The sequence below is a fragment of the Lissotriton helveticus genome, chromosome 2_1 (genome assembly GCF_964261635.1).
Source record: "Lissotriton helveticus chromosome 2_1, aLisHel1.1, whole genome shotgun sequence".
Classification (NCBI taxonomy): domain Eukaryota; kingdom Metazoa; phylum Chordata; class Amphibia; order Caudata; family Salamandridae; genus Lissotriton; species Lissotriton helveticus.
The window spans coordinates 833,242,592-833,259,968 of record NC_136059.1 but is presented as its reverse complement, the minus strand read 5'-3'; positions in this window follow the sequence as shown (position 1 = coordinate 833,259,968).

The window sequence follows — 17,377 nt, the reverse complement described above, 5'->3', positions numbered from 1 at the left end:
TCTTGACGAGGTTCAGCAATCAATGACTGCTATTTATTAGTTCTGAACTCCGATATAATACACACAATTTTACTGAAACTAGTGATGAATACATCACTCAACAAATAGAATCATAACATTTTTTACAACACACATGATGATTGCCATAACTGATAGTACCAATTATAACACATTTCAATGACTTAGGTTGCTGCCAAACTAATCCTGGTTCATCACCTCATGTTTACTCTGTCCAATAGTAATGCCTGTCAGACTCATACTAACTAGTACATATAAACCTTCATGTGAATATGCGAATGAACAAGAACTGTGTATTTCAAAAACCGTGTGCTAACCAGCCGGTAACTATTGATCTATTCCACTGAAATCAATACCAATAAATTGCAAGCTGAAAGTATTGAATCCCTGGAAAGCTGATGATGAATCAAAAAAGAATTAAAGATAATATTGATGCAGTACATAAAGTCAGTATTACAAGAAAGAAGATTATTCCAGTTTGTCATTCAGGCCATTAGGGGGTAATGTATTCAGGTATTTAATCCGGAATGTTACCCTTTGGGTAATGATTTTCGACATGTCTCTATCTTTAACATGTTTCACAACTTCAAGAATAGTGAATTGAAGTTAAGCTATAGAATGGTGTGCTTCAGTCCAATGGCTAGCTAATGGGGAACTCAATGTGCATGTACTTATTCAACTCTTGTGTTCTGTGATTCTTATCCTCAAAGCTCTCTCTGTCTTTCCTACATAATGTAATGCACACGGACAACGGATCATATATATAACCTGCTGTGTGTTACAATTAGCTGTGAACTTGAGAGCTATAGGTTTTTCCTGACCAAGGGTGTGTTATTGAGGATCCTGTGATGACATTGTTATAGTGCAAGCAATTATAGCACTTTTGCCTACCCTTGTGTTGTTCAATGTCAGGTAGGGATTTTTTGTTGCGAATCTTGCAGAGATTACTGCATCTTTTATATGCAAATATAGGTGTATCCTGAAATAAATCCTTGAATTCTGGTTCTATTTGTAAAACATCCCATCGTCGTAAAATAATTCTTTTAATGGCTTTGGATTGTGTGGAAATTGTTGACACATATACTTCACGTTTTTTTCTAGTTTTCACATGTTTCTTAAGCAGTATTTCTCTAGAGATTGTCTCTGCTCATTTCTCCGATGCTTCAATTATTTGAATAGGGTACCCTCGATCCAAGAAATTCTTCTTGGATTCTGCTAATGCTTGTTTATAAGAATGTTCATCCGATGAAATGCGTTTCATTCTCAAAAACTGCTGTAAAGGAGCATGTTATTGCGATCTGTCGGTTTCTTGAAAACCTTTGTGTTAATTTGGGTACTACTAATCTCTAGACTAACGTCCAAATATGAGATTGTATGATTGTCCAAAGTATAGGTGAATTGTATCCTCTGATTTTTCTCATTCAGCACTCTCAGTTTCATCTCTAGATCTTCTTTACAACCCTGCCAAATGATGAATATGTAGTGTATGTATCTGCGATACATGAGCAACTTATCAGTCCAGGAGGAGTCACTCAAAATGGGTTCTTGTTTATATTTCATCATAAAGATGTTAGCATAGCTGGGCGCTCTGGAAAAATCCATGGAAGTTCCATTGGTTTGTAAAAAATATTCTCTCTTTCCAACTAAAATAACTGTTTAAATAGACTGAATTGGAGTAATTCTAAAAGAAAAATCTTGTTGGCTGATATATCTTCCTGCTGCAGTAATGCCCACTCTATAGCTTCAATGCCTTCTGAGTGCGGTATCGAGGTGTACAAAGACACCACGTCCTCAGTGCCTAACCGTATCTCTTTGTCTATTGGTAATGACATTTCTCTGATCAATTTTAAAAAATGGGTGGTGTCTTGTGCATAAGTCAATCTTGATTGTACAAATGGTTGTAGAAACGTGTCAAGGTACTGTCCTAATTGTTCGTGAATAGAGCTACATCCTGACACGATGGGGCAAAAAGGGGGATCTCTTAGATTTTTGTGTATCTTAGGTAGCATGTAAACCGTAGTTCTACGGGGACGCCTAGAATACAAGTAATCACAAGTTTTTTCTGATGTCCATTTCATGTCTAGTGCATGCATAAGAAGCTTCCACAAGGAATCCTGAAATTCCATTGTGGGATCTTGGTTCAATGGAAGATATGTGGTTTTGTCAGAAAGTGCGGCTTCAACTTTGGATTCATAGTAAACACGGTCCATAACGGCAAGAGCTCCACCCTTGTCTGCTGGAAAAAAGACTATAGATTCATTGGACTTTAATGATTTCAATGCTTTTTTGTCAGTGGATGTTAAATGTTGCTGTTTATTTGAGGTGACAGGCAAAAGGGCCAAATCATGTCTAACCAGTGTCTCAAACGAGTCTATGACTTTGTGTGAAATAGGAGCAGTGAAAGTACTCTTTGCTCTGAATTCTTGATATTCTGGTTGTGTACCAATTGTTGGTTCTATGTTGGCAAGGAAGAATTATAGTCCCAGTTTCCTAAGAAATGTATACAACTCTATCTCTCATTCTAATGCTCTTCTTTGGTAAGTGGGTAGGAACGATGTGCCTTTATTAAGAACTAATGTCTGTGCCTTGGTAAGTGTTGTGTTTGAGATGTTTACCACTAGTGCTTCTTCTGTCTGCATCCTGGATTTGTCTGTTTTGTGCTTTCTGTCACCTCTGCGGGTTTTGCTTGGTCTGTCTTCTCTAATGCTTGACTCGTGGGTGCTTAATTTGCTGCTGGGATAATGTCTAAAAAAGAAACCTTAGATGTGGAAGCTGTTTCTGTTTGTGCTATGTCTTTTAATGCTGGTACTGGTGGACGCGTCAATCTAGTTTCACTAATAGATACAAGACTCACTTCAGAAGAGGTGGTGCCTGATTTTTGATAGGTGCATTTCTGGGCATATACTTCTACCCACGAATATGCTTCATCTACCTTGTAGTCTATTGTGTCATGTCTAAACTTGCGTACTTTATGCTCATGTATTTCCTTGACATAGTTGTCCAGTTTCTTGTTAATGTCATCTAGAGATGCTGTCCACTCATCTCCTGTCATACGATCTTTGATTGAGTTTTGTAGCTCATGTATTTCCTGTTCTAAACCCAATAGGATGCTCAAAGGTTTTTCTACTATTAAAAGAATTAGATCCAGAGAACATTTATTTAAAATGGCGTTCCATTTATCCATACATTTTCTATTCATTTTGAATGTCATTGGTTTTAGTGGATGTTCTAATCCCCTGGGTATCCTACTGGCCTTGTGGTACTGCACTAAAGTGGTTGCATGAAGACGCTGAATGATTTCTCGCCTCATTAAATTCTCTAACTGTCTTAATTGCTGTGTGACTGGTCCCTGTGTTACATCAAATGTGCGTACTTCCCGGATGAGGCTGTAAATTTAAGTTGCTTCTGTCGCACTATAGGCCTTCGTTTCTGCTTTGTTATCTGATAAATTGAAAAACTCTTCAAATAACATTTTGAGGTGGTTCTACTGGTGCTGTGTGTGGTAGAAAAGTATTTAAGTCTAAATTTTATAACAGCTGTAGTGCACTCAACTTTTTCTGCTACTCTATTGGAACAAAGTGTACAAATTATTCCAAGTCAGGGTGCTCACCTTGACTACCTCACCACTGATTCAAAAAGAAAATGAAGACTATGATGCTCTGTCTCAGGCTAGGTCTGCACTACCTTGTGAAACTCTCAAGAGTATGTATAGTACCTTACTACTTAGTTCATACAGTATTATACTAGTTACAATCACATAATCAACATAAACCATTTATAATAAACAGATGCATCTCAAATAAAGAAATATATCCATGCCATCCAGCGTTGTTCAGCGTTTCTTTTACTTAAAAAACGCAAGGTGTGGAAAATCATAAATTTGATTGTGCGCAGTTCCAAACTTAAAAGTATGGTTCCCAATGCATTTTGGGTAATTCGTATACCCTTCTTCAGTGGAAATCTACAACAGATATGTACAACATGAGTCCACAAATATCAATGTACTATCTCAGCCTCTAATTGTCCATGAAGAACTTAATTAACAGCAATATGCAGGGAAAATTACAACAATATGCAATAAAAAGAAACTGAAAAAGTTAACAGAAAAATCCATCATCGTAATCATCATGTGAATCCCAATACTGCTAGTTTAAATTGTGCTCGCTAAACCCTAGAGAGATCAATCTCTCTTCACCTCGTTCAATCAAATGACTATCAGTAAATTAGTAAAAGTAGTGTTACCGCATGAAGAGGGATGAATAAGTAAGTGCCTAATGTCACTGTAAAGACCGTGATGGAAACGGAATCATGTATACCTTTTTTCAAATGTAGTTTAAATACGTGTTCACAATCTGGCTTGTCGCTTTAAAAATCTAAATAAAAGAGTAAAGAGCCTAAGTGGAACAATGTGGATATTACTATGGAATGAAGGGTAAAATTTGTATCCTAAGAATCTCAGCTTACCCGCCATATTTGAAAACAGCGCATATGGCAAAACAGTGTGGCCACTATCTGTGTTAAATCGGAAAGCAGTAATATTGAGGACTGCCCTGTCAAGAAAACATTGAAGAGCAATATACACCATGGCTCAAAGTGAGATATCACCCCTGACTCCTATCACCAATGTGATTTCTGTACATGCGTCTCACCTGTCCGCGTAAAATATTCTGATGGGACTAGAACGAAGATGATTCAAAGAGCTATCCACACTCTGTGTCAAATGAAACAATGAAGAAATATGATTAATTCTGCTAAAAAGGAAACTACCTCTAATACTGGTAAAAATCTTATAAATGCTGTCCTGTACTTATGAAAAGTACTCGAGGAAAGTTCTCAAAACCCAATTTCCAGCATGGAGTGCCTAGCAAACGTGTGAGAAGTTCGGTTCGAAGTTAAACGCTGTCCCGAGCCCGCATTGGCGTTTGACATATGTTAGACTAAACAGAGACAAAGGACTCGTGCGTCTAGTGCAGTACTAGTGTAGGTGACATGTTGGAATGGTAATCTCCCTGCTGAGGGGAATAGAGATTGTCTCTCTCATTATACAGTCAACTGTGCGTATTGCTTAGTACACAAACGTTGAAAAAGGTGCGAAATTTCGTTGCCTGAAACAATGTTGATTATAACACTGTTAAATAGTAAAAAGTAATGTATTATAAACGAATGCCTCGACATGTCCTCTTTATAATTCATAGTGTGTAAATTACATATGTCGGAATATTCTAACCTGTATTCAACTGACTAGTTAGTTACTCGATACTGATGGTAAAACCAAAGTACAGATACAAATACTGTCATCATATACAAGTCCTTGACTCATTATGCAGTCAACTGTGGGTATTACTTAGTATACAAACATTGAAAAAGGTGCAACATTTTGTTCCCTGAAACAATGTTGATTATAACTGCCTACTCCTAAAAATCTTTTTGTCATCATTCACAAAGGGAAAGGGGTCCATATTTAACTTAATGTGCAGGCCATGCAAATGTTTGAAATGGTGGTCTTCACCATCTGTCATCTCCTTTTCTGTTCCTCCATTTGTGTTGTTTCCTGACTATTCCTCCGACTTAGAATTGCCCATTTAATCATATTTGCATTCTTATAAACATACATACAAAGGTAGATGCAAACATAATGAAAAACATATTCAAACTTAATACAGTAATGTTTATATCGGTATATTTAAAGGTTTGGTTTATCAGGACATTCTATCCATTTTGTAAGAGCATCCCATATTTCTAATCCTTTCTTTTTCTTGTTCCTACCCTTGCTGCTATAGATAGTGGTCTCCAGGCTATATGTTGCTAGCAGTCGTGCCCGCCATTGCTGAAATGTTGGGGGGTGTGGGTCTAGCCAGACCGATGCAAGACATATTCTAAGCACTGCCATTGAAACAAACAAAAGTCCCTTCATTTTGTTAGGTCGGGTATCCCCGTCGGCCCCCAGTATTATTTCAGCAGTTGATATCTCAATTCTTGGTTTCAAAGATTCCTGAGAGAAAGATGGAGATTTTCCGTCTGATGGTGCTAAGTGTCCTGCATGTGGTGAAAATATGTATTAGATCTTCTACAGGCATCGCACATCTGGGGCATTGCGTCCCTTTACCAGTACTCCATTTGGCTATTCTATTGGGGGTATAATATAACTGAAAAAAGGTTTTATAGAATTGAGCTTGTAATTTTGTTGACATTATTAGCGAATGGGAAAGTTCTAATGCCCTCCGGATTGAGGTCTCTGGTATTTCTAATTTGTTCTGCCATTTATCGGTATGTTTATCCAGATCATCTGGTAAACCGGCAATTAAGCTATTATATATTTCCCCAATTTTGACTCTAATATTTTGACCTATCATTTCAATTATCTGGATTTTAACTCCCAAAAATTCTGCGTTATCAACTACCCTTACATTGCAAAAGATGCTTTTGTTGTTGATTATGATTTGGGTTTTATTTCGATTTAGTCTGTAGCCGGAGATTTCTCCAAAGTTATTTGCTTATTCTTCCATTACCTTTGCTGCTTCATTTGGGTTGGCTGTGACTATAGCGATATCATCCACGTATGCCAGGGTCTTGGTTTATCCATTTGGAGTCCTCATTGGTGTTATGGCTAAGTTGGTTTTTAGCCTACAGATGAACATGTCTATAAATATAGCAAACAGTAGAGGGGAGCAAGGGCAGCCCTGTCTAGTCCCTCTGGTCACTTTGATTTTATCTGAGATTTCCCCGTTTATCATAACTACCGCTTCCGGATCGACATACATCATGCGAACAGCGTTGATGAATTGTTCCCCGATCCCGCTCTTTGACATAGAGGTCCATAGATATTGCCAGGAGACCCTATCAAATGCCTTTTCAGCATCTAGCAATATCAGCGCCATAGGGTCTCCTGTTACTTCCGCTATGTCAAAGAGTGTGATCACCCTCTGAAGATGATCGGTAGTTGATCTGCCTGGAACGAATCCATGTTGACTGACTGAGATGATTTTATGGATTACTGGTGCGAGTCTGCTAGCTAGCAATTTAGAATATATTTTGGATTCATTATTTATTAACGTAATTGGGCGGTAAGCCCCTGGATCTGTGGGGTCTTTGTTCTTCTTGGGGAATACAATATTTTAGCCTGAGCCCAGGACTCCGGTGGCCGCCCTCCCTGGAAAACATGAGTCATCAATTTAGTTAAAATTCCTTTCAATTGCTTGCCAAACCTAGCATAGAATTCTGAGGGGATTCCATCTAGGCCGGCTGCCCTACCAAACGAAAGGCTGTTTATTGAAAGGATGATTCCTGCCCATTGTGGTACCTCTGCCAGACTGTCTTGGTCGGTTTGAGGTAGCTGAGTCCCCATAACTGAATCAAAATATTCCTCCATTTTGGACTGGCTTTTGCATGTCTCAGTGTATAGGTCGGCATAGTAATTCTGGAATGCATCCCTGTTCTCTTTGGGATCTTGTGTAAAGCCAATAATAGGGTCTCTGATCTCTTTTATCGTGTTTTCCATGTTCTGCTGTCTTGTTCTGACTGCTAGTTGGTGTCCTACCTGTTCGCTTAATTCATAAATTTTCTCTTTATTCAGAGTGGTGAAGATTTCTACTATTTGGTTTCTTGCGATGGCAACATCTCTTACAGCTCCTTCGATATTAGTGCCTCCCTGAACTGCTCTCACCAGATCTTCTTCCTTTCTTGCTAGGTTGTCCTGCAGATTTTTAAAGTTTTGTTTTGCCTCTTGGTTGCTTTTAATTGAGAATCTAAGAGTTTCTCCCCTGATTCCCGCCTTGAGTGTGTCCCAAACCACTTCCAGCGGAGCACTACCCAGATTATACTCTAGAAATGCTGATATCCAGTTTTCTATAAGCTGGCAGTATTTTTCGTTAACCAATAAGGCCCTTTCGAATGTCCATCTACTGTGGTTAGGTTGTATTTTCCCAGTTTCAATACTTATGATTAAGGGATTGTGATCTGATAGAACCCTGGGTAGTCATTCTATAGAGCACTTGGTTATGATGGTGTGTGAGGCAAACATATAATCCAGCCTGGCAAACTTAGAGTGTGGGTTAGGGAAAAAAGTATAGCCAGGATTATTTGGGAATTTCATCTCCCAACAGTCAGTGTTCCCATGTGTGTTGCAAAGTTCCTCGAGTGCTCTAAATACTTTTGGTTTCCTACCCTGATAAGTAAAGTTGTGCCCAGTTGACCAGTCCGCTGGACTAAAGGTTGTTTTGCTACCATCTTGAAAGTCACGATTTTGAGCAGAGATTGGAAAACAAAATCCAAAATCAAAGGAATGCATTGTGAATGGTGCCCAACCACAGGTCAGAGCTAAGTGTAGAATCTGAAATCTGGAAAATAGGGGTTATAAATGTAAACTAGTGATGAAGTTAAAAATTCCGGATTTTTATTAAAATAAATTGTGATTAATTAAAAATGGTAAAATATCAAAGCTATTGTGGCATGAAAGCCCTGATCAGATGAGAAGCTGGTGGCTATAGGGCTTAACCAAAAGCCAGGTACTGCGGCCAAGTCCCATTGTCCCATTGTGCTCTGTGCACGGCCTTCAGGGGACCATTTTTTCAGCAATGAAACCCAGGGTGCTGTCATTGTGCTTGGCAATATGGCTTGTTTGCAATCTTTTTGTTCCAGGTGATTGTAAATGTTTGACCAATAGCATCTTGATGCAGTCATTTCCTCTTGAGAGGCCATCTCTGCCACTACTCCTCTACTCTGCCAGTGCCTCCAAGTATATAGTGTGTCTATTTCCAAAACTGTGTCAGTTGCAGAAGGCTACTTGTCATTTGTGGCACCTTAGTTCAGGGCTGGCATTTTTGCTAACGGAATACAGTCTGGCATATGTTATAGCTATCCTTCAGCAATCAGTCTCTTTTAAGCCATGCCATGCCATGCATTGCCTCCTATATCAAAATAACCATACTTTATTTTGCAATTAGACCACTGCTTATTTCATAGCTTTAAAATTCTTTAATGTAAATAAGTTAAAATGTATTATTATATATAATAAATATAAAACGCGATTAGAAAATTATTTTATATTTACTTCGACAATTTTTAAAATGTACTACTTCATTTTTATTAAAATAAAAATAAAAATATATGAAAATGTATATGAAAATGTTTACAATATTTACATATAACTTTAGATATTATTATAGAGATAATAGGACTGAGAAAAATGTTCATGTATTTTTAAACAGTTATATAAATATGAATATAAAGAAAAAGATTTATACCAAAACAAAATGTTATTTTCCTTATATTAAACCAACATGGAGTATTTATTATTATAAATGGTGTGACAAGAATTAATTAAAATATCAAATTTACCATTGCTACCTGCTTAAAGAATATATTGAAATGGAACAAAAATATTATGGTTATTAACGTACAATAAATATAAAACACTAGAAAACAACAATTAATTGGTTAGAAAAATAATCATACAAAATATACCTTTTATACTATAAAAAACGTTTAAACTCCAATGTTTAAATAATGCAGGCAAACAGTTTAAACAAAGAAACTACAAAAGCCAAATCTTTAAATCAAGGATACCAGACTAGGGGCCCGATGTAGGTAAGTTCATTTTCCCGGTTCTTAAATACCGATTCATACCAAATCGGTATTTATGAATCGGAAAACTGAATGTAGCTAAAAAATCGGTAAAAAATACCGAATCGGTAACAATCTGAATCCACACTCGGTAAATACCGATTCGGTAATCTCCGAATCGGTAATATCCGAATCGGTATCACCCATTCAACCCATAGGAATGAATGGGAGATACCGAATCGGAAATTACTGATTCGGAGATTACTGAATCGGTATTTACCGAATCGGTAAAATCCGATCTCGAAAATTTGAATAGAAGACATGTGAGCCAGTTAACCAATCAGGGACACCCACCACACCCCACAACAAAGCAACTGAGAAATCAACCAATCAGATGCAAGTACCACAACCCAGTACCTGGAGGTGGCCACACACATGCAGGTGCAGAGCTACAGAACTGTTTGGAGAGCTGGAGGGGAGACAGAGGAGCAAGCTGCACTGAGCCCAGCAGAGCATCACCATGGAGTCCCAGGAAGGCCAGAAGGATGGAGGTGATAGAAAAAGGAAGCTAAAATTCAGCACAACTGACCTCCAGGTGCTGGTGGAGGAGGTAGTGCAGCATTACAGCCAGCTTTTTGGGAGACAGTCCCTGCAAGTAGCAAAGTCTGTCAAAAGAAACACCTGGCTGGCGATCCAGAGCAAAGTAAATGCCCTAGGGGTCACACATCGGGAAATTGAAGATATCAAAAAAAGGTGGTATGATCTGAGGATCACCACCAAAAAGAAGATTGCAACCGAGAGGAAAGAATCCTTAGCCACAGGTGGAGGGAAGAGCTGTGCACCAAGCCTCACTGAACTGGAGTAGCTGGTGGAATCCATCATGGAGCCGGAATGCATACACGGGATTGGGGATGCTGACAGCTCAGCCAGAGCTGCAAGAAAGAAAGGTAAGATGCATGGACTTGAATCCCCACCCATTCCCTGGCCCCTTCCCCAATGTGGGTGACTGAATCACAATCCAGAACACATGTCAGTACTCATCAGCAATGCATCATGGTAGTCGTAGTCATAGGAACATACATCAAAGCAGCCAACACAGAATTCAGCATGCCATGCCACACTCCCCATACACAAGCAGTTGAGGCTTAGGAAATTGTGTGATAGGAATGTGTTTAATGAAGACACACAGGTGATCATTGTCCATGTCTGCCCACAGGAGAGTCATCGCGCAGTGCAGCGCAGGGAGGGGAGGCGAGTGCACCAGCAATGGCTGCGAGGGAGAAGCCTTCAGACACATCAGGACCCAGCACTGTCCCTGAGGACACTTCCACAGCGCAGGCACCCACAGCATTGGAGGTAGACACCACAGCACAGCCACTGTCACCCCTGCTGTTTGGGACACAGACTCCGGCAGCACCTGCAGGTGCCACAACACCAACCTCAGGGTCCTCTGTGCATGTGAGGCCAAGGAGGCAGGATGTTCCACCACTCAGGATCCTAGAAAGCTCTGATGAAGAAGAGGTGGAGGTTCACACACCTAGCACTCCACCACTGGCTGGCAACGCAGGGCAACAGGGGTCATCAGGATCTGTGCGTGCAAGTGTCCGTGGTCGTAGGGCACGTGAGCGAGACGAGGGGCAGGATGTGCAGGGGGTCTTTGCTGGTTTGGAATCCACTATGGCGAAGATCCAGCACATGCAGGCCAAAGGGATCATGGCAGTGCACAGACAGGTGCGCATCCTGAACAGCAGGATGTCAAACATTGATCGGGGGATATGCTCCATGGCAAAAGGAATGGAGTTCATGGCAGAGGGGGTGGGGGAAATGGGTGTGCGCATGAGTTACCTCTGTGATATGCTGAAGAGTGACCAGACAGAAAGGCGCAGGAATAGGCACGTACTTAAGCAGCAGAATAAGGCCATCAACCGGCTGGCAACTGCAACCACCCTGCTATGCCGCCGGTCAGTGAAATGCAGACTGACATTGCACACTGCTGCAGTGACTTGTCCTGGGGGATGGGGAGAGTGACCTCTGCTATGGAGGTACTGCTGACACAGCAGACAGCCACTGCTGGTAACACGTGTGTCGGGGACACAGAGGAGTCCACAAGCAGGAGTGGATCCAGCACGCCTGTATAGGACGTTCGTCGGAGCAGCAGGCTCCATGCAGAAGACCCTGGCACCACTGCGCAAGTTGACCCCCTGCCCCGTAGCTCCCACACCGTATTGCGTAAGCGCAGGCATTAACAAATTATCCTGAACACAGGACAGGTCACATTGATGTGAACTTTAGCCACACAGTGTGAAATGCGGATGTTGTTTTATTCATGTGGTCTGGTATATGTGAAGTGCAGTAGTGCATATTAAACTGAGTGCTTCAGGAACTAAACATGCCTGTGTCTCCTCACTCTATTAGAAATATTTGGTTGTGATTTCTGCGCGTCTCAGTCTGCCATCAATCAATCAATCAATCAATCAAAGCATTTATATAGCGCACTACTCACCCGGAGGGTCTCAAGGCGCTGGGGGGGAGAGGGTACGCTACTGCTCGAACAGCCAGGTCTTGAGCTGCTTCCTGAAGGCGAGGTGGTCCTGGGTCAGGCGGAGGTGGGTCGGAAGGGAGTTCCAAGTCTTGGCGGCTAGGTAGGAGAAGGACCTTCCTCCTGTGGTGGCTCTTCGGATGCGGGGGACGGCGGCGAGGGCGTGGCTGGTCGATCGAATTTGGCGTTTGGGAGCGTAGAAGTTGAGGCGGCTGTTGAGGTATCCTGGGCCTTGGTTGTGTAGGGCTGGGAAGCGCCCACAGCATCGGAGTCAAAACCTTGCGGTGCCATCGCAGCGCGATTTTTACATCGCATCTTCGTTCACATCGCATGCAACGACGGCGCGATGTCATTAACATCGCATGCAACTACAACGCATGCGATGTTAGACATGACAGTGCGATGCTATGTCGGAATACATGGTTTCAGAAATGGTGAAAAACATGACAAATTGGCAAATGTGTCAGAAAATGTTTCAGAAATCACAGCGCGAATGGTGAAAAACATGACAAATTGCACATGACAAATTGGCAAATGTGTCAGAAAATGTTTCATAAATCACAGCGCGATGCAAAACATGACACATTGCCAACTGTGTCACAAAATGTGTAATAAATGACAGTGCGATGCAAATGTTGAAAAACATGACAAATTGGCAAATGTGTCACAAAACGTTTAATGAATCACAGCGCGATGCGAACGTTGAAAAACATGACAAACACAAAATGTTGAAAAACATGACAAATTGGCAAATGTGTCAACAAAATGGAGCAAAAAGGAACATTAATATGGGCGGAGCTACAAGGAACATTATTATGGGTGGTTGCTGTGTGGCATACTGCATGGATGGATGAGTGAATGGATGGGTGATGGTGGATGTTGCAGAATGGATGGGAGATGGTGGCTGAATGTATGGCTGGGTGGTTGCTAGGGGATGGGTGGGTTTATGAGTGGCTGGATGCGTGCATGAAGGATGGATGGATGGAAGGATATTGGTGGATGAATGGATGGATGAATGGAAGGATATTGGTGGATGGATGGATGGATGGGTGGCATTAACATGGGCGGAGCTACAAGGAACATTATTAGGGGTGGTTGCTAGGGCATGGATGGATGAGTGAATGGATGGGTGATGGTGGATGTTGCAGAATGGATGGGTGATGGTGGCTGAATGTATGGCTGGGTGTGGCTGGATGCGTGCATGAAGGATGGATGGATGGGTGGAAGGATATTGGTGGATGAATGGATGGATGAATGGAAGGATATTGGTGGATGAATGGATGGATGAATGGAAGGATATTGGTGGATGAATGGATGGATGGGTGGCATTAATATGGGCGGAGCTACAAGGAACATTATTAGGGGTGGTTGCTAGGGGATGGGTGGATGTGTTGCATACTGCATGGATGGATGAGTGAATGGATGGGTGATGGTGGGTGTTGCAGAATGGATGGGTGATGGTGGCTGAATGTATGGCTGGGTGGTTGCTAGCCGATGGCTGGATGGGTGGGTTTTTGAGTGGCTGGATGCGTGCATGAAGGATGGATGGATGATGGGTGGACGCACGCTATAACATCGCATGGACCATTACGTCAAATAAGTAAGTCGCCTGACCCACTAAAATAAAAGAAACTAAAGAAACTTACAAGTGCTTCTTTTTTATGTTGCTGATTTATGATTTATGTTTTTTATGCATTTTAATCAGAAACATAAAAAAAGCACTTGTAAATTTCTTGTGGATTAGGCGAGCCTCGAACCTTAGTTCCCAGCACCAAAGTCGGCAGCGCTATCTGTGTGGCCACATCGTCTCCCTTAGTGCAGGGCCTGCATTTTGCATGTATTTCACTTATTCCCCTGCTGTACACCCCACCAAAATCCAAATCAGCCTCCAGATGTACTTTTATTTATGCAAAGCAGTTAATCTCCCTTAAAAAGGTTGCCTTCCCTGTACAATGTAAACAGCAGCATGAATTACCCCCATGTCACCGGAACAATGTCATAAGCAGAGATTACGCAATATCTGCCATTTAAAATGTTATTAATCGGTCTAAGAGCTGTCGCCTTCGCATCATTATTGCGGCAGGCCATTTACAATTTTATTAGGAGTGCACTACATGAAATGTGATCGTGCTACCTGACATGATTTAATGTCGTCTGTTATTGTCTTTGTAACACCTTATCATTTAAATTAAATACAGGTATTCGCATCACCTCCAATCAATCACTGCTTTCACCCTGTAACAGATGAAAAGCTATGGCATAGCAATGACGCCAAAGGCCCTAATACAAAAAAAAAAGAAACAGTGGCCCCTCAGCCAGACCAGTGAGAGCATCCAAGGCCCGTCAATTGGCAGAGGGAGATTAAGTGACTTGCCCAGATTCACAGGATGTTGAGCCGGCGCCGAGACTCCAGCCCGGATTTCAAGCTCCCGAGTCGGCAGCTCTGGCCACTACGCCATAGACCGCTACAATTGGGATCTACATATACTCCTCCAGGGCAACCCTAGAAGTATACGGGACTGGGGTAAGGAGGTAATATCCAAACAGAAAGACATGTGGAACTCTGAAAAAGAGGGGAACCTTGTCTAATCTTTAGAGGAATACACAACCTGATCACAGTTTGAGCACTACTGTCATATTGTAGCGCATATCCATGCAGTATAATGTGATATGCGGCACCATGTTTCGTCCTGTACTTTTCCTGATTTCAGTTTTCTGTTGAATTGAAGACTGCCAAATGCGCTGGGGTACAAGCAGGTTCACGCGGCAAATACAATGGGAAGCAATGCAGTCGCGTTGCAAAAGTCGGCGATGTCTTTCTTCACGATGTAATGGACGGGGCGATGTGACAGACGCGATGTTACAGCGCGCGATCAGTGTGGCCGCGATGTAACGTCATACAACCGAAGGGCTTTGTGTGCGTGGGTGAGGAGCCGGAAGGTGATTCTTTTGTTGACCGGGAGCCAGTGCAGGTCTCTCAGGTGTCCGGAGATGTGGCTGCGGCGGGGGATGTCCAGGATGAGTCGTGCTGAGGTGTTTTGGATCCGCTGGAGTTTCTTCTGGAGTTTGGCGGTGGTTCCGGCGTAGAGGGAGTTGCCGTAGTCCAGACGGCTGGTGACGAGGGCCTGGGTGACCGTCTTTCTGGTCTCGGTGGGGATCCATCGGAAGATCTTATGTAGCATGCGCAGGATGTTGAAGCACGACGAGGAGATGGCGTTGACCTGTCTGGTCATGGACAGGGAGGAGTCCAGGATGAAGCCCAGGTTGCGTGCGTGGTCTGTGGGTTTGGGTGCGCTGCCCAGGGCGGGGGGCCACCAGGAGTCGTCCCAGGCGGAGGGTGATGATCCCAGGATGAGGACTTCCGTCTTGTCCGAGTTCAGTTTCAGGCGGCTGTTCGACATCCATTTGGCTACGTCTGTCATCCCTTCGTGCAGGTTGGCTCTGGCTGTGGCGGGGTCGTTGGTGAGGGAGAGGATCAGCTGGGTGTCGTCGGCGTAGGAGATGATGTTGAGGTTGTGCTGGCGTGCGATGGCTGCGAGGGGGCTCATGTAGACGTTGAAGAGTGTTGGGCTGAGCGAGGAGCCTTGAGGAACGCCGCAGATGACTTCGGTGGCCTCCGATCTGAACGGGGGAGGCGGACTCTCTGTGTTCTTCCGGCGAGGAAGGAGGTGATCCACTCCAGTGCCTTCTCCTGGATTCCGACGTTGCTGAGGCGCTGTACTAGGATACGGTGGCAGACAGTGTCGAAGGCCGCGGAGAGGTCCAGGAGGATGAGGGCCGATCTGTTGCTGGCGCTGCTCCTGCTGCATTGTGATCGGCTTGTACTGTCCCATCATCTATGTCCTCATGATATGTGATTTCTACCTCTGTGCCCTCCTTGGTGGCAAGATTGTGCAGCATGGCGCAGGTCGCAATAATTTTGCAACAGATCATTGGCGTGTACTGCCGTGCTCCTCCACTCTTATGGAGGCAGCGAAATCTGCTTTTAAGCAGTCCAAAAGTGTGTTCCACCACGCAACATGTTGTTCTGTGTGCCACGTTGTAACGCCTTTCACTCCTGGTGGATGGATTCAGGTAGGGGGTGAGGACAAATGAACACAGGGCATATGCACTGTCACCTGGGTGGAAAATGAAATAATGATTAGTCACATACTCATGATTGATCCTTCTGCATTGACTATCAGGGTGTCTCACAGTTATTTACCTAGCAGGTATCCATCCCCAAAATCACCAGCAACAAGGCGTGTGTATATCCCACTATTCTGGAAGATGTAGGAGTCGTGGGTACTCCCTGGAAATTTGGCAACAATGTTGGTAATGACGTTGGCAGCGTTGCAGATCACCTGCACATTTATTGAATGCGTAGACTTCTGGTTTCTATAAATGTGTTCTGTTGCTGCAGGTGGGCATAGTAGGATGTGCGTGCCATCGATACAGCCTATGATGTGCGGGAAGTGTGCAAGTTGGTAGAAATTGGTTTTGGTCTTTGCTAGTTCAGTAGGTGTGTCAGGGAACTCAATGTAGTGTCCCATCCTCTGCATCATGGCGTCAAGGAATTTCCTGAAGAAACGTGACAGGCAACTCTGGGACACCCCACCTGCCACAGCAATCACATTCTGGTAGCTCCCAGAAGCAAGAAGGTATAGGCAGCACAGCACCTGCACATGGGGTGGGATGGCGTGTGCTCTTGGGGTTGGGTGTTCCAGATATGGGTGGAGGTCCCTGATCAAGTCCAGGATGGCTCTGGGGTGTAGCCTGTACCTTTGCAGGATTTCTGGTTCAGTCAATTGGAATAGGGTAATCCTCTGCCTATACACCTGCTCCTCCCTTAGCCAGACCCTCTCTCCTGCTGCCTGTATCTGTAGCCGCCTTGTCATTATGTAGAAAGCCGCCATTGTGGTTGCACTGTTGCATTTTGGGGCCTTCTTTTATATCCTGCACCTGGTTTCCACCTGCTTTCATTCTGTGGTAAATACCGACTCTTAAATACCGATTTTCATGGTATTCGGTATTTTTTGGGTTTCCTACATCTCGATATGCCATTTTTACCATTTCTGATTTACCGATTCGGTAAATAAGGATTCGGTATATTCCGATTCGGAAAATACCCATTTCTTATTTACCGACTCGGTAAATAGGAATTCGGTATATTCCGATTCGTGAAATACCGATTTGTTATTTTACCGACTGGTTTTTACCGATTTGGACACTTTTTTTCCAAATACATCTCGAAACTCTTATTCCGGTTGGTAAGGGCTG